The sequence below is a fragment of the Poromitra crassiceps genome, assembly GCF_964638095.1.
Source record: "Poromitra crassiceps genome assembly, chromosome: 17".
In the NCBI taxonomy this organism is placed as follows: domain Eukaryota; kingdom Metazoa; phylum Chordata; class Actinopteri; order Beryciformes; family Melamphaidae; genus Poromitra; species Poromitra crassiceps.
In genome coordinates, this window is record NC_139635.1 from 15,658,793 (window position 1) to 15,685,689 (window position 26,897).

Genomic DNA, 26,897 nt, shown 5'->3' on the forward strand with positions numbered 1-26,897 from the left:
ATAGTACAGCAGATAACTCCTTGCTTCAATTCCGTATTCAAGAAATATCAGAGACAGAAGTCATCGATATCATTAATGCACTGAATAACTCAAAAGCCAAGGACATCTACGGTTTCGACACCAGTTTTTTTAAATCACATAAGGAGGCGCTGGCACTCCCAATTACGCATTTAGTTAATCTATCCATTAAGCACTCGGTGGTTCCTGGGGCGTGGAAACTGGCCTCAGTCACCCCTGTTTATAAATCTGGAGATAGGTCCGATATGAATAATTACAGACCCATTAGTATTCTGCCCATTATTTCTAAAATCATTGAAAAATGGATTGCCAAACAAATAATAGAGTTTCTTAATAACGGTCCAACCCCCCTTCACCCCATGCAGTTCGGATTCCGACCACATCACTCTACGGAGTCTGCTCTAGTTACACTCATGGAGAAATTCAAAAGCTACCTAGACAAAAAGGGCTGTGTGGGTGCTGTATTTTTAGACCTGAAAAGGGCGTTTGATACGGTCAACCACAAGGTTTTGCTAACCAAACTGTCCCGTTTTAATTTTTCTGACCACGCTATTAAATGGTTTGACTCTTATTTATCCCATAGAGAACAATGTACTATGGTTGACGGTGTCAGCTCCTCGTACCTGGATTGCCCAGTAGGGGTCCCTCAAGGGTCCATACTGGGGCCTATTTTATTCTCTTTGTATATTAATGATTTACCTGATTTTTGTTTCAATGTGGACGTACAGTTTTATGCCGATGATACGGTCATATTTACGGCGGCCAAAACACCTGAGGAGGCAGCACGAGTACTCTCCGGTGCTCTGACCCATATTCAAACCTGGCTTACCCGGTCCTGTCTTCAGTTGAACACAAAAAAAACTGTATGTATGTTCTTTTCGAAGCGGTCTTCTACCCTTACACATTCAAATGTCTTCCTGGGAGCTGAGGAATTGAATGTTGTAAATGAATTCAAATACTTAGGTGTTATGTTAGACTCCACACTCTCGTTCAGGAGTCATGTCAAAATGATCTCGAAAACTATTAAATTTAATTTATGTAATTTTAGACAAATAAGGTGTTCATTATCTAATAGTGCTGCTCTGATGTTCCTGCATTCCATGATACTCTCACATATGAGCTACTGCTTAACCAGTTGGTCTATGACAGGCTCAACAATTCTTACACCAATCGAATCACTTTACAAAAAAGCATTAAAAATCCTAGATAAAAAACCCTTCACCTATCATCACTGCAATATTCTAACCAAATTCAATATGCTAAGCTTTGACAACTTCAGGAAATTCACCTCTGCCTGCTTGATATACAAAGTCCTGCATGGCCTAGCACCTCCACCTCTTGTAACCTTTATTAAATATAGATCTACTGCCAATCCGACCCGGCTAACTAGAGCCATCACCAACAGGGATTGTGAAGTTCCGCTCAGAAGAACCCTGTTTGGTCAAAATGTGCTATAGGAAGCGCTGTATGGAACAGCCTACCTCCCTCTATAAGGGGTAGCTCCAGCTTGGCCACCTTCAAGGGCCATCTGAAGGCGTGGCTGAGAATTAACCAGTCTTGTGACCATGTGTGATTGTGCAGGATGCTCACACATGTACTAACTTTTACATTAATCATTTATTTTTCCTTTTCTCTCTTTTACTAATTGTAATATTACTGATATTGTATATTTCCTAATGTATGTATGTGTTACTGTATCTGTCACTTTGCTTTCAACCTGCTAAGGGACTCCAGATGGAAACTAGCCTTCGAGCTATAATCTGGCATATTTACATGTACTGACTGTACTGTTCATCAATATGCACTGTCCCTTTCTCAAATAAATAAATAAATAAAATCTGGATAATGAACAATCTGAATGTTAGATTTACACCTGGTAATTACAGGCATTTTCGTTGTCTCCATTCTTTCGGTACATTTGATCAGATCTCATTTTTTGGCAAAGCAAGCATAGATGGGGAGGACGCATAAAATGGCATGCATGGTGAAGACGCTTAACCTGACGCTGCCAGATGACTTGTTTTTTCACGTCACCGTCGGGGAACGAGTCGCCCAGGAAATGGTTTCAAAGGGCGGGCACTTTCAAAAAAGCCCTGGCAGGTGATTGGATGAACCATCTGTCTATCACGGGTTTGCTTCTCACTGTCGGCACACCTAAATCCCGCCCCTAGCTGCCTCTGGACGCTGATTGGTGCAGATTGGAGCGGGGAAAGATGGATTTATCATGTGATTGTGATCTCATGATCTTGTGAGAATCCAGCTGCCTCGTAAGGTTAGAAGATGCTTCTACAAATCCATACGTTGCATCTTCATTTCTGGTCATGGTGATGACATTTCTACCCTCAGTGATGACGTTTCTATCCACGCTGATGACGTTTCTGGTTGTAACTCTTGTTATTGGGTACAGGAGTGCACACACACACACACACACACACACACACACACACACACACACACACACACACACACACACACAGGAACATCGTGAACATTCATAAGAACTAAAAATGAGTGAGTGGGATAATTTGTGGATGAGTTTATGCTATCACATGCCTTGCAGTTGTTTTAAGACTGCAATGATTGCAGACTATAAGCAGCTGATTTACTGTGTGTTTACTCTGTGTGTGTGTGTGTGTGTGTGTGTGTGTGTGTGTGTGTGTGTCTGTGCGTGTGTGTGTGTGTGTGTGTGTGTGTGTGCGTGCGCGCGCGCGCGTGGGTGGGGGCTTGCATGCATGCTCCAGAGAGAGAGAGAGAGCATGAGGGAGAGAGAGAGAGAGAGAGAGAGAGAGAGAGAGAGAGAGAGAGAGAGAGAGAGAGACCTCCGAGTGCATGTGCTATTTTTTCAGTGAAGTTGTTTTTCCAGGGTGGCTTGGAGCCTGACAAGTGTGAGCATGATGGACAGAAGTTTGTGATGCCTTGTCCTTTGCTATGATTGGCTGGAGTGATGGGTTTGTGTCTTTTGAGGTCTTTTTTGGACAGATGATTTCCTGCCATTCTTTGATGGTTTTGATGCTTGAGGTCAGGTCTGTATGGGCTGTACCGGCGGGCGGATCCATCCCAAAAATGTTGATACTACGTCTCGTTTTGAAGACCGATTCTATAGCGTCAATAGGATCGATACCAGTTTCATTTTCTCTCTTCTATGTTCTATCCATATCATCAGTTGTTACCGCCAGAGGTAGCCTGGTAAACATGCAGCCGCTGCAATTCATATGCATGGGGCTGGATATACCAGGCTATACGTCATCACTGTTCAACTCAACAAAGAAACACTGTTGGCCAACTGACAACTCTCTCTCTCTCTTATTCAATTGAATGAGCTTTATAGCTTGATGCAAAAACATGATTCCGGTGGCGTTGCGGCGTCACTGAGGGGCAGCTCTCACAGAGCTACTATGGAGAATGGAGGAAAGTGAGTCTGCAAGAGGGTTGGATGCCGCACCACGCTGCAGGTATCACCAGAAGATTGCAAACCACAGCCTATATATATACTATAGGATATGATCCATATATAAAGAGAAGCCATTTTTCCAGCAGCTTGTCCGATTTTGCGAGTGCTTTCCTACAGTATGTAACCTGCTGCCCCCCAATACAGCATGCTCATGTGTAACCTGCTGCCCCCCAATACAGCATGCTCATGTGTAACCTGCTGCCCCCCAATACAGCATGCTCATGTAACCTGCTGCCCCCCAATACAGCATGCTCATGTGTAACCTGCTGCCCCCCAATACAGCATGCTCATGTAACCTGCTGTCCCCCAATACAGCATGTTCATGTGCTTCCTATGTAACCTGCTGCCCCCCAATACAGCATGATCATGTGTTTCCTATGTAACCTGCTGCCCCCCAATACAGCATGATCATGTGCTTCCTATGTAACCTGCTGCCCCCCAATACAGCATGATCATGTGCTTCCTATGTAACCTGCTGCCCCCCAATACAGCATGATCATGTGTTTCCTATGTAACCTGCTGCCCCCCAATACAGCATGATCATGTGTTTCCTATGTAACCTGCTGCCCCCCAATACAGCATGCTCATGTGCTTCCTATGTAACCTGCTGCCCCCCAATACAGCATGATCATGTGCTTCCTATGTAACCTGCTGCCCTCCAATACAGCATGCTCATGTGCTTCCATGTAACCTGCTGCCCCCCAATACAGCATGATCATGTGTTTCCTATGTAACCTGCTGCCCCCCAATACAGCATGATCATGTGTTTCCTATGTAACCTGCTGCCCCCCAATACAGCATGATCATGTGCTTCCTATGTAACCTGCTGCCCTCCAATACAGCATGCTCATGTAACCTGCTGCCCTCCAATACAGCATGCTCATGTGCTTCCATGTAACCTGCTGCCCCCCAATACAGCATGCTCATGTGCTTCCATGTAACCTGCTGCCCCCCAATACAGCATGATCATGTGTTTCCTATGTAACCTGCTGCCCCCCAATACAGCATGATCATGTGTTTCCTATGTAACCTGCTGCCCCCCAATACAGCATGATCATGTGCTTCCTATGTAACCTGCTGCCCCCCAATACAGCATGCTCATGTGCTTCCATGTAACCTGCTGCCCCCCAATACAGCATGATCATGTGTTTCCTATGTAACCTGCTGCCCCCCAATACAGCATGATCATGTGTTTCCTATGTAACCTGCTGCCCCCCAATACAGCATGCTCATGTAACCTGCTGCCCCCCAATACAGAATGCTCATGTAACCTGCTGCCCCCCAATACAGCATGCTCATGTGTAACCTGCTGCCCCCCAATACAGCATGCTCATGTGTAACCTGCTGCCCCCCAATACAGCATGCTCATGTGTAACCTGCTGCCCCCCAATACAGCATGCTCATGTGTTTCCTATGTAACCTGCTGCCCCCCAATACAGCATGATCATGTGTTTCCTATGTAACCTGCTGCCCCCCAATACAGCATGATCATGTGTTTCCTATGTAACCTGCTGCCCCCCAATACAGCATGATCATGTGCTTCCTATGTAACCTGCTGCCCTCCAATACAGCATGCTCATGTGCTTCCATGTAACCTGCTGCCCCCCAATACAGCATGATCATGTGTTTCCTATGTAACCTGCTGCCCCCCAATACAGCATGATCATGTGTTTCCTATGTAACCTGCTGCCCCCCAATACAGCATGATCATGTGCTTCCTATGTAACCTGCTGCCCCCCAATACAGCATGCTCATGTGCTTCCATGTAACCTGCTGCCCCCCAATACAGCATGATCATGTGTTTCCTATGTAACCTGCTGCCCCCCAATACAGCATGATCATGTGTTTCCTATGTAACCTGCTGCCCCCCAATACAGCATGCTCATGTAACCTGCTGCCCCCCAATACAGCATGCTCATGTAACCTGCTGCCCCCCAATACAGCATGCTCATGTGTAACCTGCTGCCCCCCAATACAGCATGCTCATGTGTAACCTGCTGCCCCCCAATACAGCATGCTCATGTGTAACCTGCTGCCCCCCAATACAGCATGCTCATGTGTTTCCTATGTAACCTGCTGCCCCCCAATACAGCATGATCATGTGTTTCCTATGTAACCTGCTGCCCCCCAATACAGCATGTTCATGTGTTTCCTATGTAACCTGCTGCCCCCCAATACAGCATGCTCATGTGTTTCCTATGTAACCTGCTGCCCCCCAATACAGCATGATCATGTGTTTCCTATGTAACCTGCTGCCCCCCAATACAGCATGCTCATGTGTAACCTGCTGCCCCCCAATACAGCATGCTCATGTGTAACCTGCTGCCCCCCAATACAGCATGCTCATGTGTTTCCTATGTAACCTGCTGCCCCCCAATACAGCATGATCATGTGTTTCCTATGTAACCTGCCCCCCAATACAGCATGATCATGTGTTTCCTATGTAACCTGCCCCCCAATACAGCATGCTCATGTGCTTCCATGTAACCTGCTGATACAGCATGATCATGTGGTTTGCAGACAAGCCAATAGTCAATGGCCCCGTCCTTGACGTGACGTCACCTGAAAACAAGCTATTGGCACATTGGCACGTACTGTGCGGTTAATATAATACAACAAACTGCATATTAGATATATAGATTCATCACGTATACTTCTGGACATTAACAATAATAATAGTGAAAAAGGCTTAATTCAGTTACAGCACACTTTTATTTTAAAACAAAGTGCCTGCGACATAAAGTGTTGGGCAAGTTACTCGGGAAGTGTAATTAGTTACTTATTACTGAATAATCGAACACAATTTCCCGTGAAATTTGCCATTTTCTTGATCCCACTTCGACAAGTGCTCCCTATCCTCTCTTTAAAACATATCCTCGGGCTGTCTAAGTGAGGATTGGCTGCCCTAGTCCCTAAATCAAACACACACCTCCACCTCACTCAGTGTCGGACAGTTCAGCCGTGTGAGATTCCAGACTCAGATCGTGATGATTTCCCATGATGTAGTTTGAATGTTGCAATACTTTTTGAAAGTTTTTTGGATGGTTTTGGAGTTAAGGGCAGTTTATAGTACAGTGATTGATGGTGGTTGCAACTTGCAATGGACCATGATCATATTCCATCGTCGGTGGCAACGATATACGTTTATACTTCCAGCGACGGGCGATATGGCATCTTTGTGATGATGGTTGCGACCTTCGCCGAAACTTAACTTTGATTCAACTTTGACCCCATCGCTGGCTCAAGAAAGTGCTGCTAGCTCTTGTTTTTCTACCTCCATGTCTTGAGAGAAAATCAAAATGAAGCGAATGAAAAGAAACTGCGATGCGTTCTCCTATCGCCTAGTGTTTCTACTTTTTATGATCGACAGCGCCCAAAATCAGTGTCCAGCGATAATTAACGTTTAGCGTTGCTCGTCGTGCGATCATTAATCGCTGTACTCTAAACTGCCCTTTAGCTGGTGGCGTGAGGCTGAGATGGCATCGTATATTTGAATATTGATGTAATAATATACAATTGGTTGATTGACTGATTGATTGATTGATTGATTGATTGATTGATTGATTGATTGATTGCTTTGTTTCAGGTGTAGTGTTTAAGATGAGGCTCTTTCTTTTCTTTTTCTTCCGGCTATTGCTTTAATCCTTTTCCTCTGAAATTATATTATTGGTGTGCGTCGTCCATTTCATGTTGCTTTGAAAAGTAACTGGGGAACTTTGCAGATTCCATGCAGGGTAATATTTCTTTGTGAAGATGAGTGATGGGTGGGTTCAGTTTGAGTCTCTCTTTGTTTGACCATTGTTCAGTTTCTTGGATGCGTGTGGAGATTTTCTTGGCAGCAATTTGAGGTGATTTTGAGGAGGTTCAATAAGAGTGCATCAGCCAACTGTGACATGTGGCCTACAGTGGGTGGAGGGTGCGTTGTGATGAATAGGAGAGGGTGCAAAACTGCTCCTTGAGGTGCACCTGCCTCGGGTAAAAGGAGTGGAGATGGCTCTGGAAACCTTAGCTGGTATCTCCTGGTTGTGGAGGAAGAGCTACTGTAGGTGAGCCATTATAATATTACAGCGTGAACAATCAGTCTGCAGAGAAGAGCAATTGTTTTGCACTTTATTTCCAAAAAATTCCAATTAAGAGAGTCTCACTGGAACTCTTTCCTCTGGGCCTTTTAGAATTGCATTGGAAGCATCACATCTAACAAGAATCTATTTTCTAAACAAGTACATATCCTGTACAAGCCCACAGCGCGTGTGTGTCGACTCCCACTAGCTGTGGCTACACTGATCCATCAGAAAACAGAATTACTGATGGATACTGTAGATTTATGTGCATGCATTATACAACATTTCCCAAAACAAATGCAACAATCGCTATCTCCCAAGTTTCTCCTCCCCACCACTCCCCCGTCCCCGAACGCCTCAGCTACCGATCCAGAGAGTTTCATTCCCTAGCACAATTCTCTCCACTCAAATCTCTGTTGATGAATTCACAACGAGACAAGACCCCTTATCAGTCCACTGCTCATCACAAGTCCACGGAAAAAATCCCCCACTTTGTAACATTGCAAAGAGACACCATCATTATCATATCTGAAGCCCCATGGTAATTAGTGACTCTATCATTCAAAATGTCAGATTGGATCAGACGTTAAGATTCAGTGTGTACCGGAAAGGGCCAGATATGTTTTTGTTTCTTCTTCTTTTGCCTCTGGCACCAGGAGATTGGGATTAATGTTCATTAAACAAAATAATTCTGCATCACTAATAGCATTGCTGCAGTGTGTGACCTATAGCACTACTATTCACCTCCAACAGAATCCTGCTCTCAAAGCTGCTCCCAGGCAAAGGAAGCTTAGACAGCTTTTCTCTAAAGCAGTGGCTGGCTGTAACAGAAGCACGGACGCTGGGCTCGTTGGAGTGTGGACAAGCCTCGACAAAAGTAGATAGGAGGACGTTTTCTCTAACCCTGGTAATATGCAGGGATGTCGGCTGTACCATTTGGTTCCGCAAATCATTGGTAAGAGAGCTCGATGAGCCAGTGCCTATCCAGGAGGTAGTACTGGATAGAGCCTATCCAGGAGGTAGTACTGGATAGAGCCTATCCAGGAGGTAGTACTGGATAGAGCCTATCCAGGAGGTAGTACTGGATAGACTGGATGCCTGTTAAGTTCGGTACACTTATGTTATCAGCACCAGTGGCGCCTGCATTATATGACTGGCTTTCCTGGGGAAGCAAGCAGGTCTGGGGCTGTAGATACTCCTTGGATGATGGAGACTGGTGCTGGAAGTGGTGTTGGAGGACCAGGCGGAGGTGCACTTCCCTCCGGGGAGATTATCTCCACAATGCCTCAGGGCAGAGACGGGACTCTGTCCTGTGAGTGAGCACCGTCCTTCAGATACAACATTAAGCTGAGGTCCTGACTCTCTGTGGTCATTAATGATCCCATCGGCACTCTTCGCAAGAGTAGGGGTGTAACCCCGGTGCCCTGGATAAATTCCTACAGAGGCCTGCCTTCCATCATGGCCACCTAATCATCCTTCGTTACTTAATTGGCTCATTCAGTCCTCAACTCTCCACTGTGATAGCTGATGTGTGTTGAGCGTTTTGGTGCAAACTGGCTGCCGTGCATCACCCAGGTGGGTGCTACACATCGGTAATAATAATGATAATGGCTTTAATTTGTATAGCACACTTTAAAATACAACGAAATCTCAAGGTGCTTCACAGGGTAAAAACAAACATAGCAATAATAGCAACATAGTAAAAGCACATAAAACAGATCAGCTAAAAACAGATCAGTTCACATAAAAGCAACATATTAAAAGGCACATAAAACGGGCAATAATAGCACACAACATGGTAAAACTAGAGGAAGGCACAGTGGAACAGCTGAGTCTTAAGTTGTGATTTAGAAACAGCGAGTGAGTCTGATGCCCTAATCGTTTCTGGGAGCTGGTTCCACAGCCGTGGCCCCAGAGATGAGAACGCATCGGTGGTGGATGAGTTGAGTTCCCCTTGCCCGCTCTAGTAAAACGTAACAAATGCTATTAGCCATGGAACAGGAATTTTGTTCTCATTCTTGTTACATATACCGCCTTTGATAATGTTGCTCATCTCATGCCTTCAGCTGTTTAGAAAATCTTAACATATGCTGTACTGGTTAACAATGTTTACAAGCACAAAAGGAAAAGACAAAAGGAAGACTGGTCCACAGTCACCTATCTCATCTTTGCTCTCACAGTTTATTTATGTATTTATGTATTTATGTATTTATGTTTATTATTTAGTTTATATATATATTTTTTTGTTTTAGTTATGTTTATATTTTTATTATATTTGTGTAATGTTTACATGTTATTCATCAGATGCATAAACCTCATATACAGTACGTGTAATATTTCACACATTTGCACTTTGAGTTGTGCTTTGGTGAGTAGCAAATAGTGAGGACAAATAGTCACATAATGTATACTATACAAATGAGTGGAGCATTACACTATATATGTTGTCCTGAATGCATGTATTAATATGAAATGGCCATTTTAGAGTAATTTCTTTCAAAATGTAACTATAACCTGCTATTTACGTTTTGAACAAACTTCCATGCAACTTTGCACAACGCAATAGTTGGCTTCTCATTCGCAGAGATGGTCAGATGGAGTACCTTTACCGAGCGAAATAGATGTCTCAGGAGTATGCATTCAGACTTTAGATTCAGAATTTAAATATATTGTTAATTGTGGTGTATGCAGTCATAACATCAAGTGGATGGAAAATGTGTTTGCATTTCAAGATATGGTGCTTATTTCTGCAGGCCAGGCTCAACCAAAATACCAGCAAAAGCAGAGGTTATATAGTGAGAATCCACACATCCAGCCCTCTGCAGGAACCCGATCTGAATCAGATGGATTAAACCAGAGCTGCCTCTAATGTGATGGAAGCATGATGTGATGCATGGGATGATTGTAATCAGGGCTCAGATGCCATGGATAGTAATCATCTGAGTGCAATTTACATCTGTGGCAACTGAACAGAAGGTGCTGATCGACTCTGTTGTCTGGGTTGCTTTGCTGTGTTAAGTTCTGGACTGTCTGCTTATTTTGTCTTTTTATTTGTGCTAATCTTCAGTGGCTGCCTGGTGACTGGTGAAGATATTTTTCATTATTGCGTGGCCACACATTAGTATATCGTGGCCTAAGTAGTGGCCACGCAATAATAGAAAGATGTCTTGATGTCACCAGGCAGCCACCGTATACTAATCACATGTATGTTCTTTGTATTTTGTATTTGTTTTGTTATGAAAGAAAAGTTTGTAAAAAAAAGTATTTATTGGGAGAAACTAAGCTCGTAAAAAAGGGGGAGATGTATGTATGTATGTATGTATGTATGTATGTATGTATGTATGTATGTATGTATATATATATATATATATATATATATATATATATTTATATATGATTTGTTTTTGTGTAAAAGGGTGCGTGTGTGTGCCAGAAATGGCATGACACACGACTAACTAACTAACTAAGAAACAGACTAACTAAATAACTAAGTATATTTTCTTCTGTCTTCTGAATTCTGATTTGACCCTTTCTCTTTTGTGCTCCTAAACTCATCCTATCCTCTCCGTCATATCCTGGTCGCTATCATTCTATCTTTCTGCTCTGACTTTCTTGGCAGCCATCTTGTACTTTGCTTTGGGTGTGAGGGGTTGAAAGGATTGTTGAACAAAACCACTAGTCTATACCAATTCAATGCTTACTTCACCAGGGCCCTAAAACTGTGCAGATCCTCCATAGTAAAAGTTCACATACATACAAAGGAGGAATAGTGTACAGCAAACAAATTCTAACTTTGCATATACATGTGAAAGAGTAACACGCCCCACCAAGTTAACCTCAGTTAGCCACAAATGGGTAAAGAACTGTACATAAATGATGAAAGGATTGGCACCAAAATAACCCCTTTACCTGCAGTACACAGTCCTGTCTGGTTTGCATGGTACACAGTAGATAGGTGACCAGCATCATATTGAGAAAATTAGAAGTTGTAGCAGCTCTGAGGCTGCAGTTAGTTAATTTTAATGACATCCATCTAAGCCTGCCAGACTTGTTAAGGGGAGTGGTAAAAATAGACATAAAAGGATGCACTCTTTGGAAGTACTTGCAATGCCAGAAAATCTTGCAATGCCAGAAATTATTTACAGACAACATGCGCTGTTTCGCAATGGATGATGGAGATTGAGATTTGGTTTTCTGTTAGGAATCTGCAGGCCATAGAATAAAAAACTATTTTAGATGACTAAAAGTTATGAATGCTAATCACAATTACCTAAAAATCCCTGGAAAACGGGATTTCCCTTGCATCTTTGAGGCCATTTACACCTGACACTAACATGCGTTTTCTGTGATCAGATTGCAATCGGATAGTGCTTGACCACATTAGCCTGATTTCATTTACACCTTGTGTTAGCATGTGTTTTGGGTGATCAGATTGCAATCTGATTGCAATCTGATCATCCAAAATGGGTGTCCTCTCAATCCACATACTTGCTGTATGCGGATTGAGATTGCATTTACACTTGTGTTCAATGTGGTCACAATGCATCCCTGACCACCTCCGGAGGTGGTTTGGCCGATCAGATCGCAATCTGTCTTCAATGTGTCTTGGGGGCGTTTACACCTATACTTTCAAGTGGTCAAGCACTATCCGATTGCAATCTGATCACAAAAAATACATGTTAGTGCCAGGTCTAAACGGCCTCTTTGATTATAAAGAAGTTGGACCTGTTATCTAAACATTGTGAAAGTATCAAAACACACATTGCCAATTAAATTCACACAAACTGAGCCTCTTGATGTGGCAAAGTTCAGTACAAGGAATTAGTGAGTAACGGGCAAAACAGTGACTGGTGACTAAAGAATAAGTGCTACTGTATATGTGACCTGCTCTATCCAAATCAGTCCAATCAGTCCAAATCAGTCCAGTCAGTTGTATACAATGTTGCAAAGAGGAGAATGTCAGCTTTCTGCTGATATCAAAATTGTCTTTGTAGTCCAAAGGTTGACTGAGATACACACCCCTTTATGTCTTGACTGTTTCCAAACTCGGTTTTTTGAGAAAAAATGGCCTCAAAGTTTGACAAAGTAAGTTAGTTCTGCTTGTCATCCTACATTTATGAGCTTCAAAACTTAGCATTCGAATTTCACAATAATCTTTACACAGAATGAAAGCCAACGCTTTATTTTGCGAAAATCTGGTGACACCCCAAAACAGCCAAAATCAATATTTTTTCCCTAAAATCACATTTATACACAAATGGGTCAGTGCTATATGTGACTGATTTTGTCAGAGCAGGTCACATATTCTATTAGTGACTACAGTACTAACTGGCAAAACAGTGACTGGTGACTAAATATTAAGCACTAGATCATCCTACCTGTCTGCCGTGCAGAGGGGGAGAAAAAAAAAGGCAGCGCTGCTGCAATCATTCTCTCCAGACTTTCACCAATCTAATCTCATCATGACATCCAGGGATAGGCTATATTTTGCTAGCCGATGCTTTTAGACCATTATTCTCACTTCGTCTCGCTATAGTGTAGCGTATTGACATGCTTGCTGTATTTAAACTGCCGTGAGATTTGCTTGAGGAGCAGCGAGACAGACGGGCATGAAAGTGGGCAGAGACGGGGGGTGAGCTCAGAGCGCTTTGGTCGCTGCTGGAACCTCCTTTGACGCTCCAAAATGGAAACAGGTTGGGAGTACGGGCGTCAAGGCAGTTTGACGCGCGTCAGAACGCTCTTGGTGCGTGTTCGGCCGTTTAAAACAATGGGTGGACTTCCAAACGCTAGCGTCTGACGCTCCCTGTGTGTTTGGGGCTGTAGAGTTAAAATGTCAATGTGTATCAATCTCAGTGGGTTGGATTTCAGTCTATCCTAATCCTAATCTTCCCAAGTGTTTTTAAATCACCAGCTACCGTTTTAGAGTATCTAATCTGGATACAAATATCATCTGAACGGTGGAAATAAATGTGGAGTTCAGAGCTAGTTGAAATTGGGAGTTCAAGTTGTATCTGTCTCTCAGTCGTAACCCCCTGTAATGAATTTTACATTCAAACCATCTCTCTCAGAGACATTTGCATAACCCATTATGCTCTCATTCAGCCAAATGATAGGGACATGAATTTAATTCAATTTCTGAGTGGGTAAGTGGCAGTGCCAAGATAACACAATGTGATTACCCATGCAGTGTGTGTGTGTGTGTGTGTGTGTGTGTGTGTGTGTGTGTGTGTGTGTGTGTGTGTGTGTGTGTGTGTGTGTACGTGTGTGTGTACGTGTGTGTGTGTGCACGCACTCTGTCTGCATGCATTTGGGAGTGTGTATGTTCTGTGTGATAGTGTGTATGTGCATACTCAGGCCTGTGTGTGTGTGTTTATCTGATTTAATTAACTTGAATTATACTGTGGCTCTGTTGAAAATAACACATTTATGCATAAAGCGCCATGTCAGCTTAACAAACGACAGATTCTATTTCAGCAACAAGCGCCTCATTAAATCGTACAGTGAGTGGCAGACACAAACATATAGATAACACGTTTAATGTGTTGCATTACATTTGGATGTTTAACATAAAAGTACTGTATGCCTGTCTGCAATAAGAGTGTATTACAGAAAGCTATTAGCAGAACACGTGGGGTTTTAATCACTGTGTTATGGATGCATAGATAGATTGCATAGATAGATTTTCATAGTAGACCAACGCAGATCCATAATCAAAAGTCTAATCCTGGACAAAATAAATGTGAGGTTGTGCTCATATACTTGCTTCTACATGTTAATTGTGCCTGATGTGTTTGCAAATAAAAATAATAATAATAATTTCCATCATATCTCGCCTACTTCGAATGAACCGAGTGTATTACATTTTGGGAGATTGGCCTATTTGCCATACTCCCGACAGTAAGACGAGAAAATATATGCCATATATTCTGTTCTCTATACGTGCAGTAGAAAGTAGCGATGCACCCCTCTTGCTAGTTAGCTTAGCACAGTGGTTCTCAAACTGTTTTGCCTTCCGTACCCCCTTTCCCTGATTTCTGAATCCGACACATTTTGTTTATAAAACAGCAACAGAAAACTATGATGTAATGCATGAATGATAACCCACCTTGTGAAGACTATAACATTACAAAACATGGACATGGAGTGAAAAAGTTGCAATTAGCGCGTCCTGAGCAGATTTATTTTAATGTTTCATTTATTTTCATGATTTATTCTTACATTCTTTCCATTTTCCCCTTTCTCTCAAGGACCCCCTGTAGTACCTCCACATACCGCTAGGGGTACGCATACCCCAGTTTGGGAACCACTAGCTTAGCCTTAGCACAATGGCTGGTAGTCTGCGGAACGGCTAGTTAAGTCACCAAATACACATTCAAACCAAAACCCTCTTATGTACATGTGATCTCTGAGGTAAATAATAAGGATGAAGCCATCCAATATGTTTTGGACTCACGTTTTGCAGCAAAGTGTTGTCTGTCGCCATCTTGGGGTTCTTGCGCAGCTCACAGGAGACGGCACGAGATGGGGGTTTTCCCTGAGCCAATACACCATTTTCTATTGTATATTTTACTGTAAACAGACAAGTTATATAAAAATCAACCCCCTACAGTTGTTATGAAAGGTGAAATGAGCTATATAGGCCAACAAAACTTGTTTCGGTCCAATCTGTAACAAAGTTGGGCTTTTTAAATGGGGGTGAACGGGAATGACGTCACTTCCGGGTCCTTCCTCAAGTGGCCATTTGAGGAACTACAGCTTTCAGTATTACTTATGCGACTTCCTCTGAAAAACTCAGAGCTGACCCATTGTTTGTGACTCGTGTCCTCACCACGCTATAAAATTATTAGGGCTGTCAATCGATTCAAATATTTAATCACGATTAATCGCAAATTAATCGCACAACTTTTTTATCTGTTCTAAATCTACCTTAAACCGATATGTTTCAAGTTTTTAATACTCTTATCAACATGGGAGTAGACAAATATGTTTGCTTTATGCAGATATGTTTATTATTATTGGAACAATGACAAATACCAGAATATTCTTCAGAATAACGTCAAGGGTGTGCATGCTGAACCATACTGTATGTGTATACTGAAGTAGAAGCATATAGGCTACTGTAGTAGGCTGCATAATTAGTCTACTGGTTCATCTGAACAAAACAAACTAAGAATAAGTGCACAGCTTAGAATGGCATTTATAAATGTCTTTTGTAATATAGCAGCAGTGTAGTAGGCTAGTGAAGACTACAGTAAATATCGGCAAATGAAGACAAAATCTCAAAGATTGGATGCTGTTGAGTCTTAATTGTGCGGAACAACATTGGAGAGCTTTGTGTTTGTGCAAAGAATATGGGTAGTATCATATTAGTATGTAATTGGCCTTTGGTAGGCTATTGCTATTATTGCTACACTTTAGTTAGAATACTCACGCATCTCTAAGGCCATGTCCACACGGAGACGAGTTTGGTGTATCCGCTAAAGTTTTTTCTCATATGGACGTTTCGTCCAGATGGAACCAGCGTTCTGGGAGTATAAGTTCTGGGAGAATACGCTAATTTTTGAAACCGGGTCCCAGAGTGAGTAAATCTGAAGACGCCACCCTTGCATTTCCGTGTTTACAACCCATACGCATCTTTCCTGAACCGATGACGACATAGCCCCACCTCTCTCTGCCAGCAACGCTAGCCCCTCAGGGCTCCACAGCTGCCTCTTCCCATCCACCCCTCCCCTCCCTTCATCGGATATTTCGCAGAAGGCTTAGCGGCGGCTACGTTTTTACAATAACACAAACAAAATCAGGCTAAACGTGTTAGATAGAAATCATATTTATTTTTAATACAACATGCAATTCTGGAATATTTGAATATTGGACAAAATGAAATGAAATGAAATATATACCCTGAGTGTAACGCACTATACTCGGGATGCTGTATATATAACCCTCGCAAATACAACGTGAATAGTGAAGTGAGAGGTTTGACGACCACAAGGTTGCACTGTGATGTTCGCAGTGTCCATACGGAAGAGGCATATATACACATATATGTAGTAAACATACATGTAGTATATGTTCATATAAGTATTCAACATATATCCACATATATATCCAGGATATATGTGCATATATGTGCATATGTATCACAATATATGAACATGTATGGAATTGGAACGTTTCATATATGGTCCATATATGTTAGTCCTATATAATTATATATGTGCATACATGTATAGATTGTATATGGACACATATGATAATTAATTATATGTACATTTGTATGCATTGACACTATACAGACATATATGCTTAATACATATAAAACTATATATGAATAATAACTATACATACATATATGTTTTATTTTATATGAACATATATGACTATTACCTGTGTATAACTGTATGTATTTACCTGTATTCGACATATATCCACCTATATATCCAGGATATGCGTGCATATATGTGCATATATATCACAATATATGAACATGTATGGAATTGGAACGTTTCATATATGGTCCATATATGTTTGTCCTTTATAATTATATATGTGCATACATGTATAGATTGTATATGGACACATATGGCAATTAATTATATGTACATTTGTATACATTGACAGTATACGGGCATATATGGTTAATACATATAAAACTATATATGAATAATAACTATACATACATATGTTTTATTTTATATGAACATATATGACTATTACCTGTGTATAACTGTATGTATTTATCTGTATTCGACATATATCCACCTATATATCCAGGATAGATGTGCATATATGTGCATATATATCACAATATATGAACATGTATGGAATTGGAACGTTTCATATATGGTCCATATATGTTTGTCCTATATAATTATATATGTGCATACATGTATAGATTGTATATGGACACATATGGAAATTAATTATATGTACGTTTGTATGCATTGACACTATACGGGCATATATGGTTAATACATATAAAACTATATATGAATAATAACTATACATACATTTATGTTTTATTTTATATGAACATATATGACTATTACCTGTGTATAACTGTATGTATTTATCTCTATTCGACATATATCCACCTATATATCCAGGATATATGTGCATATATATCACAATATATGAACATGTATGGAATGAAAACACATATCTCTTAATTAAAAGAAATATAATTTTCCAAATTATTTTTGATTGAACAACATCTCAGAAGTGAAACCCACCATAAAAATGGTTAGTTTTGTGCAAGACTTCCAGCACTACTAGATATTTTCAAGGTTAGTCCAGTGTGCATGAGATTGAAAAATAAGGGTTTTTTGACAGTGGAGTCATTAAAATGCCCCATAGTCTATATTATGGTTTTAGTGTAAACATTATATATTATATATGATTTAGAAGCTCATCGTAAAGCTGATTCCAAATATATAATTTAAAAGCTTCATAAATTAAATCCTGTGGAGTTATTAACCATATTAGATCCCTAATCTCTGCCCAAAATGCATCATGGGACTTCCATGCAAATTCTGGAGAAATGTTCACGCCCCCTCCAACCAGTCTCTCTGCTGCACCCTGGATTACTTACATGAACATAGATGATCACATGTATGAGAATACTCATATATGTTAATTGCTTATATGAGCATACCTGCTGACATATGTAAGTTTAACCCTATATGTTCAATGTGTACACAAACATATATGATTACATGTATGAGAATATCCGCATATGTTAACTGATTATATAGGCATATATGTTGACATACATAATAGTAATCATATATGTTTAATGCTTATACAAACACATATTTTGATATGGAAGAGAATAACATATATGTGTGTTGCTTGTATTTGCATATATGCAGAAATATGTAGAAATATTTTTATATGTTAATTGCTTATATGTACATATATCTAAAGATATGCGAGAATAACCCTGTATGTCCATTACTTGTATGAACATATATGATCACATGTATGAGAATACTCATATGTTAATTGCTTATATGAGCAAACATGCTTGCATATGTAAGTAAATTCTTATATGTTAATTGCTGATATGCACATATATGTAGACATATGTAAGTTTAACCCTATATGTTCAATGCTTACACAAACATATATGATTACATGTATGCGAACATCCGCATATGTTAATTGATTATATGAGCATATATGTTGACATACGTAATAATGATCATATATGTTTAATGCTTACATGCACACATATTTTGATATGGAAGAGAATAACAGATATGTGTGTTGCTTGTATTTGCATATATGCGGAAATATGTAGAAATATTATTATATGTTAATTGCTTATATGTACATATATATAAACATATGCAAGAATAACCCTGTATGTCCATTACTTGCATGGACATATATGATCACTTGTATGAGAATACTCATATGTTAATTGCTTATATGAGCATACATGCTTACATATGTAAGTAAATTCTTATATGTTAATTGCTGATATGCACATATGTGTAGACATATGTAAGTTTAACCATATATGTTTAATGACATAACATATATGTGTGTTGCTTGTATTTGCATATACGCAGAAATATGTAGAAACATTCTTATATGTTAATTGCTTATATGTACATATATCTAAACATAATAGAATAACCCTGTATGTCCATTACTTGCATGAACATATATGATCACATGTATGACAATACTCATATATTTTAATTGCTTATATGAGCATACATGCTTACATATGTAAGTAAATTCTTATATGGTAATTGCTGATATGCACATATATGTAGACATATGTAAGTTTAACCCTATATGTTCAATGCTTACACAAACATATATGATTACATGTATGCGAACATCCGCATATGTTAATTGATTATATGAGCATATATGTTGACATACGTAATAATAATCATATATGTTTAATGATTATATGCACACATATTTTGATATGCAAGAGAATAACATATATGTGTGTTGCTTGTATTTGCATATATGCGGAAATATGTAGAAATATTCGTATATGTTAATTGCTTATATGTACATATATCTAAACATATGCAAGAATAACCCTGTATGCCCATTACTTGCATGCACATATATGATCACATGTATGAGAATACTCATATATGTTAATTGCTTATATGAGCATACATGCTTACATATGTAAGTACATTCTTATATGTTAATTGCTGATATGCACATATGTGTAGACATATGTAAGTTTAACCCTATATGTTCAATGCTTACACAAACATATATGATTACATGTATGCGAACATCCGCATATGTTAATTGATTATATGAGCATATATGTTGACATACGTAATAATGATCATATATGTTTAATGCTTATATGCACACATATTTTGATATGCAAGAGAATAACAGATATGTGTGTTGCTTGTATTTGCATATATGCGGAAATATGTAGAAATATTCTTATATGTTAATTGCTTATATGTACATATATATAAACATATGCAAGAATAACCCTGTATGTCCATTACTTGCATGGACATATATGATCACTTGTATGAGAATACTCATATGTTAATTGCTTATATGAGCATACATGCTTACATATGTAAGTAAATTCTTATATGTTAATTGCTGATATGCACATATGTGTAGACATATGTAAGTTTAACCATATATGTTTAATGCTTACACAAACATATATGATTACATGTATGCGAACATCCGCATATGTTAATTGATTATATGAGCATATATGTTGACATACGTAATAATAATCATATATGTTTAATGCCTAAATGCACACATATTTTGATATGCAAGAGAATAACATATATGTGTGTTGCTTGTATTTGCATATACGCAGAAATATGTAGAAACATTCGTATATGTTAATTGCTTATATGTACATATATCTAAACATAATAGAATAACCCTGTATGTCCATTACTTGCATGAACATATATGATCACATGTATGACAATACTCATATATTTTAATTGCTTATATGAGCATACATGCTTACATATGTAAGTAAATTCTTATATGGTAATTGCTGATATGCACATATATGTAGACATATGTAAGTTTAACCCTATATGTTCAATGCTTACACAAACATATATGATTACATGTATGCGAACATCCGCATATGTTAATTGATTATATGAGCATATATGTTGACATACGTAATAATAATCATATATGTTTAATGATTATATGCACACATATTTTGATATGCAAGAGAATAACATATATGTGTGTTGCTTGTATTTGCATATACGCAGAAATATGTAGAAACATTCTTATATGTTAATTGCTTATATGTACATATATCTAAACATAATAGAATAACCCTGTATGTCCATTACTTGCATGAAAATATATGATCACATGTATGACAATACTCATATATGTTAATTGCTTATATGAGCATACATGCTTACATATGTAAGTAAATTATTATATGGTAATTGCTGATATGCACATATATGTAGACATATGTAAGTTTAACCCTATATGTTCAATGCTTACACAAACATATATGATTACATGTATGCGAACATCCGCATATGTGAATTGATTATATGAGAATATATGTTGACATACGTAATAATAATCATATATGTTTAATGCTCATATGCACACATATTTTGATATGCAAGAGAATAACATATATGTGTGTTGCTTGCATTTGCATATATGCGGAAATATGTAGAAATATTCTTATATGTTAATTGCTTATATGTACATATATCTAAACATATGCAAGAATAACCCTGTATGTCCATTACTTTCATTAACATATATGATCACATGTATGAGAATACTCATATATGTTAATTGCTTATATGAGCATACATGCTTACATATGTAAGTACATTATTATATGTTAATTGCTGATATGCACATATGTGTAGACATATGTAAGTTTAACCCTATATGTTCAATGCTTACACAAACATATATGATTACATGTATGCGAACATCCGCATATGTTAATTGATTATATGAGCATATATGTTGACATACGTAATAATAATCATATATGTTTAATGCTCATATGCACACATATATTGATATGCAAGAGAATAACATATATGTGTGTTGCTTGTATTTGTATATATGCGGAAATATGTAGAAATATTCTTATATGTTAATTGCTTATATGTACATATATCTAAACATATGCTAGAATAATCCTATATGTCCATTACTTACATGAGCATATATGATCACATGTATGGGAGTACTCATATATGTTAATTGCCTATATGATCATATATGTAAATTTATATTTGGATCACATATATGATCCTCACATATATATGCATATATCTCAGGTGGGTTTGTATGCAAAGTGCATACATGTACATGTATGGTGACATATATGTGGACCTTGTGTCGGATGTATGTCCATATATGTGTATATATGCCTCTTCCGTATGGATGTCCGCTTGTGTCCACTCCAACAAGACTTTAGCTTACTTGACGCGACTTTTTCAATAAAAACACATTTATGCCATGAGTTTATATAATGTATATTTATGTTGCATCATTTAGCCTGTGCTGTGATGTGCAGGAGCGGCCATACACTGGCCTGTATTTGGTGACTTAATGGTGGTACTGTAGGCTAACCGTTCCGCAGACTACCAGTCATTGTGCTAAGCTAACTAGCAGGAGGGGTGCGTCGCTACTGTCACGCTCGCTAGCTTAATCAGCAATCATAGCATCAAGGCCCATGTCTAGAGGTGAGCTAGCACCAATGGCACTGTAACATGAACAGCTGTCATCAAATGAGGGACGTTAGCTCACCTGGCTATACAGTTGTCTTGTTGTAGCTCAGGCGATGCCTCTGCGTCTCTCCAACAGCTCCGTCTGTTTGGGTTCGAGGGCCCCCGTTGCAGTAATCCCCCAAACGTTTAGTTTGGACACACATATCACAGAGACAAGACACGAAAACAAAGGACGTCTCTAAAACAGATAGGGCCCTATCTTCGCAACGACGGTAGCGCCCGTTTTGCGCTGGAATAGCGCCGCGCAAAGCCCTAATTGTGGGCGTGTTGGCCTGCTGTACTTCTCGTCATCTCGGCGCAAACATATAGGCATTGCATATAGGCGTGTTTATGCCCAAAACAGTATCACAAGTGTGAGATCACTCCCCTTAAAAGCCACAGCGTCACCAGCACCGCCATCACGTCTGTGACAGCAGCTTCTTTCTTGCTGAGTGCGAGCAGAGTGACAGAGTGAGAGAGAGAGAGAGGGGGAGGGGGGGGATAATGAGAGAGGGAAGAGAGAGGGACAGAATTGGAGGATTCGTAATGAAAATGTATGCTTTTGTAATTAGTATGAATTTGTCGTTTCATATAGGCTATAACATAGACATTTAAAAATATTTGTTTCTTTAATAGGGTAGGGATGTGTGAGATTTTAATTATAGCCTATTTCAATAGCCTATACCAGAATTGTCCACTCGGGTTAAGCTGTTGTTGCATGATGCAATTGCAGGGAGAGAGGTTAATGTATAGCCTACTGACCGGTGTTGTGCCAAAAAGTGATTTGCTGCCAGAAACTGATTTCGATCCGCGGGACCGTGCACAGCGCTGCCTCAGTGCCTCAACCCACCCTGTGCACCGACCCACCCCCAACACCCAGTCTGCCTACCCGGCCGAGCTCCCACCTTCTCCGTGGAGACCCCCCTCCAGGACCCGGCACACTAGCCAAACCCATGCACACCCCACACTTAAGCACCCCTCCCCGGGCTACACACAGACTCCTGCCCCGCCAGACCCTCATTCCCCTGGTAATCCAATTCAAAACCCAAATCACTTTTTGGCACAAAACCATGACAAACAAATTCTAATTTGTTTCATTTTCTGCAGTGTAGGCTATAGTTGAAAATCAACGTGGCATTCTGAGGAGGGAAGTGCGTGCCCGCACGCGAGGTGTTGGAGAGAGTGACATCGTGCCATGCATAATGTATCCAAGTGAGGATTTCCTGCACTGCGTGGAGAATACTTTTTACGCTCGGAAGTTCGGAACATAGCGACGCTATCTTGACACTTGCGGGAGGCAGATGATAGGCTACACCTGTGTCTGTGCTTAGATCCGAGCGCAAAACTGGACGGTGGAGGCAGACGATAGCTTAAGATGCAGGCAATATAGCAATAAGAGGCGCGCAAACGGCAGCTCAAACGATAGCGCCGTACGAAGATAGGGCCCTTAGACTACAATACGTTCTCACTAACAGGCACGCTGTTGTGACCAGGTGCCGCCGTCTTGTGAAAGGGGAAAGAGGGAGAGCTGACGCTGCCTACGGTGGCTTATTATGGACATAGGCACCCCCTCACTAAGAGCTAACGTCCACTCCTTTGATAGACAACCATAAATACTGTATGAGTCATCCATGAGCCGAGGGGGGCTGACTGTAACACTACTTTCTGCAGACACAGAGAAGAGACTTTTTGAGAATATTTCTACACAGATTGAAGAGATTGGGCTGCTGTGTATTTGCAGTGTTTAACGCACAGTGCTTCACTGTCTGTCTACACAAAGATAAAAAAACAAACATCCTAATCTTTACACAGCTAAAACTTGTATGTGTTTATGAATGTGTGTCTCTCCATCTCTCACCATGGCTCCCATTTAGGGACTCACACCAACCCGTTGGCCATTACCTGCAGCAAGACCACCCTAATGCACTCAAAACCCATTTCCTGTCACAGCTTCACATAGAGCACCTTTTTGTCCACAGCAGCACACTGTACTCACAATACAGTCACTGCTTTGCAATGAAGCCCTGAAGCCCGGCTATTACCTTGACTCAAGTGCAGCACTGTATGCATTAAAAGGTACTGGCCCTAATGAGTCCAAATCAGGGCCGTTATTAAACAGAACTCCTAAGTAGACTCTCAACAGCTAGGCTGTCTCGGCTGCCCCCATTCAAATATCTAAAGCCACTCACTCAAGAGCACTGGAACTCAGAGTGGAGAGGCACGCGGTCTAAAACTCAGCCCTTTAGCTAATTAGCTCACTTGCATCACGTCCAGCAGACCTAACTGCAGGAGCACATCTCTTTTCATTCCTCATTTCGCTCTTCTAAAATTGAGTCTCTTTGTTCATTTTCTCAATCACCCCTATTTTCTCATTTTCCCGTTCCCCCTTTGTAGCCTCTCAGTCTCCCCCCCCCCACACTTATAATCGCTTAGATCGGGTGATCTGATTCTCAAAATGATTTGATTGAAAAAGGCTTGCATTACCTCATGCATCCTGAAGAGCCCACCACTCCAGTGTGGAGTGTCAATGGAACTTAACTATTACAATGCTTTCTGAAGAACTATTGAGACTCGAACTCTCAATGTTACAATGTTCTGTTCTTCTCTTATACTGATCTGTTGTGTTCTGTTCATTTGACGCTTTCAAATGTTCTGCGCACTCCATCAAACTCGTGTGCGTTGAGTTTCACCAACGTGATATCGCAAAAACATGACCTCAAAACTGGCTGATGTCAAACAATTAAAATACATACATAATACTTTCATAATCTCTCCTTAACATTCACACAATTGAACTGTATCCATGCACCCTTGATGCTTGTTACACCTATTTCCTCTCATGAGACCTTAAATTATAATAAATATATTGTAGTATATTATAAGTATATAGCATAGTATAAGTATATTGTAGCCCAACCTCTGACTGACTCAATAACCATTTTTTTTCTTTTTTTTTTTTTACATCACCGGCGATGTATGTGTAGAGCTACTTTCTTCCAGCACCAAAAATATAATCACCTGTACACAAATGTTGGTTCATGGTTAGATTTAGGCAGTTAAAACAACGTGGCTAAATTTAGGCAAGTAAAACAAGTTTGGTTAAAGGTCCCATTCCGTGCAAAAGCTGTTTTTACTTCTAAATGCATATATGCTGTTGTCATCCCTCCCTGTAATGAGTGCTCAGAACCTCAGAACTGCCAGAGTTGGATTCGTCCCTATCCAGCTCTCTCCTGCGGTCTCCTTCAAGCCACGCCCCCTCACACTCTGTTCCCACAGAGGGATAGGTGTTACGTCACAACGCGCCTTTAGCATACTGCGCGCGATCTCTCTCACACAAGCTACCTGCGCCATTTTGTCTATTGTTTGCCATAGCAAGCTGTTTCAGCGCGAGCTTCATCATGACCTGATGGTATGTGCTAACCTTTTCAGCCCATAATGTTTCAACAATCTGGGACAGTACAATCAAGTTTTAGCCACAAAATTAACACTTCTAGCCGGAGCGACGCCAACTGTACGTGATCCAGCAACTGCGGAGGTGCATTCGGTAAGTCTAGGCATTTTGAGATGTCCTGTTTAGCGTAGCACCATGCTATAGGCATGGTGCTACGCTAAACAACCTCTCCATCAATGTGAAAAAGACGAAGGAGATGATAATAGACTTCAGGAAATCCAGCTCCACCCCCCCTCCCCTCATCATCGGGGGAGCAGCTGTCGAAGTTGTCCCATGTTTTAAATATCTGGGAGTGCACATCTCCGACACTCTCACATGGAGCCTGAACACAACCAGTACAGTGAAGAAGGCCAACCAACGCCTCTACTTCCTGAGGAGGCTGAAGCGTGCTGGCCTCGGCACCTCAGTCCTCACCTCCTTCTACAGGTGTGTGGTGGAGAGCGTCCTCACCTCCTGCATCACTGTGTGGTATGGCAGCTGCTCTGCCACAGACAAACACGCACTGCAGCGTGTGGTCAAAACCACACAGAAGATCATTGGCTGCAGCCTGCCAACCATCAGTGACATCTTCCAGGACAGATGCAGGAATAAAGCTGCGAAAATCATGAAGGACTGCACCCACCCTGCCAATGGACTGTTTGCCCGTCTCCCCTCTGGTAGGAGGCTACGCAGCATCAAAGCCAGAACCACCAGGCTCAAGAATAGCTTCTTTCCGGTGGCTGTGCGAATTATGAACAATGCATAATCACTCTAACGTTATATACTTTAGTTTTCACGTATCTAATTATATACATATATATTACTATCCTTTATATATAGTACATAGCATGTATTATATCTATATATGTATATATCAAAATGCTGCTCGTGCAATATACTGCTGCTACTTCTCATAACGTTTTACCTTATTTTTACTTTTTACGTATCTAATTATATACATATATATTATTTTTTATATATAGTACATAGTATGTATTATATCTATATATGTATATATTTAAAATCTGCTGCTCCTGAAATGAATGCTGCCACACTCCTCGAACTTTAATGCCGCCAGCTGTAAGCGAAACAAAATGAACTTTAAGTGGCTCCTTGTTGAGCGAAACATGCACCTTAAACTGTTTTCCTTGCTCTTACACCAGGTATTATGTTGTTTTTATGATGTC